The 2,052-nt window shown below is 64.8% G+C and overlaps 1 pseudogene; it reads right to left on the bottom strand.

Moving 5' to 3' along the window:
* Positions 1-424: 424 nt before the first annotated feature.
* Positions 425-2,052, bottom strand: part of LOC119321359 — a 7,707-nt pseudogene continuing 6,079 nt past the window's right edge.

The raw sequence follows: 2,052 nt of genomic DNA, 5'->3' as shown, positions 1-2,052 counted from the left end.
ACTACGTCGCCCCCCTCCCTCTCCATCGTCGGCGGGTCGCGAGCGATTTCCTCCAGCGGGGGCACCGGGACGTCCGGTAGCACGGAGCAGAGGGGGATGACGAGTTGCGGAGGCTGGCCACGCAGGGCCTCCGCCGCCCTCTCTGCGGCCTCGGCCTCCGCCCGGGCCCTGGCTGCCATGTCGGAGTGCGCCTCGGCCGACTCTGTCGTCGTCTCCTGGGCTGACTCGGCAGCGGCTGCCCTTCGCTCCTCCGCCTCCTGCTCCTCCCGCGCCTCCCGTGCGTTCCGCTTCGTCGCCGCTTGAAGCTCGGCGTGGGGGTCTATGCGACAGGAGCCCCCAGATCCTCCTGCCCCGCCGACTATGGAGGTGGCGGTAGTCCTCTCAAGAGAGAGCGGGGCCCTGGTTGACAAAACGGAGAAAAGACTTAGAAGAACATCAACTGAAGAAAGAAAGAAAATGCGTAAGGACTAGAACTTACGCCGAGACCGCCTGCGGCTGCTTCACCACTTTGCGGAAGCGGTCCGCCTTCGCGGCCGCCTCGTCCCGTTTGGTCGCCGCCGCGGGTCCCTTGGGCTTCTTCGGCCGGCCACCGATGAGAGTCGGCGCCGCCCGACGCTTTTGTGCGCCGCCTCGCGTGGTCGGCCCGCTGGATGGGCCGGCGCCTTGGGGGTCGGTCGCCGGCTGGCGGCGCGGAATGTGATCGGCCTCGTCATCATCGGGCCAGTCGTCAAAGCCGGTAGTGAAGCCGGAGCCGCCTGTCTCGCCGCCGCCCCCCACGGCGTCGTCGTCCAGGGCGGCCGCCCCCAAGTCGGCGTCCTCAAAGTCGTCCGCCTCGCGGTCGGGGGCGAACTCGCGCTCCGGCCCCGCGGTCCCGGCCGAAGGATGAAGGAGAGGATTCTGATTGAAAACAAGCCGACTGGTCAAGAGTCGGCCAGAAAAGGAAATTGGGCAACGAAGGAAGAAAGAAAGTTTACCTAGGGTGGTGGATTGACGCGAGAGTATGGCGCCTTGCCATACTGCCAGTCTTCGGTGAGTTTGCAGTTGGCGATGTAGTTCACCATGTACGATACCTCGTCGTGAGGCATCTCCCTGGTGCTGAGCCGGCTTGGGTCGAAGCGGCCGCTCATCTGACAGATCAGATGAGGGCGGCCCTGAAGCGGAAGTACCCGGCGCTCGACGAAGGCGGCGATCAAGTCGGGCCTGGTAAGGCGCTCCGACTGGATCAGTACCCGAAGCTGGGCGACGGCACCAGCTCCAGCCGGCGTCAGCGACCTGGCCTAGTAGGACCAAGAAGCCGGGCTCGCAGGCGGCGGGCCGGCTACATAAGCCGGCAAGTTGACATAATCACCGTTCGGGGCAACGTTCTTCACGTAAAAGTAAGAACGTTGCCAGAGCTTCACCGACTGGATCAACGCAATAGGAGGGAATGGGTTGTCGGTGGTGGACCTCCTTATGGCGATGAAGGCGCAGCATGGAGCCGGCACGCCTGCGACAACCGTGCCAAGCTTGGATTGGAAAAACTCCCCCCAGAGCTCGATGGTGGGAAGGACGCCGAGGAAACCTTCGCACAATGAGACGAAGGCCGACAGCAGCACCACCGTGTTGGGGGTGAGGTGGCGCGGCTGAAGTTGGTAGAAGTCAAGAAACGCGCGGAAGAAGCCACTCGCGGGGAGGCCGACGCCGCGCAGGCAGTGCGAGTAGAAGATCACTCGCTCGCCTTCCTCCGGCGCCGGCGAAACCTCCCTCGCAAGCGCCAGGCGGACTCGCACAAGATCTTCGCCCGGCAGCCGCCGTGTCTTGCGAAGAAAATCGATGTGGTCGTCACGGACGGTGGAGCCGTCCCAAGAGCTTGACGTAGGAGCCATGGAAGTGAGCGCGGCGGCGGAGAGCGCTCGGCATGGAGGCAGCGAGCCTGCGGCACGCTGGGAAGAAGAAAGAATGGCGGAGCGGGAGCACGGCGAAAGGCTACTGCAACAAGGAAGAAGAAGGAGGGGGCAAGGCGAGGGCGAGCGTGCGAACGACTGCCGCTCCCCCTCCCCGCCCCTGCTTATA

This window comes from Triticum dicoccoides, chromosome 6B, assembly GCF_002162155.2.
Source record: "Triticum dicoccoides isolate Atlit2015 ecotype Zavitan chromosome 6B, WEW_v2.0, whole genome shotgun sequence".
Taxonomy (NCBI): domain Eukaryota; kingdom Viridiplantae; phylum Streptophyta; class Magnoliopsida; order Poales; family Poaceae; genus Triticum; species Triticum dicoccoides.
The sequence above is the reverse complement of the archived record's forward strand: the minus strand, read 5'-3'. Positions and strand labels throughout refer to the sequence as shown.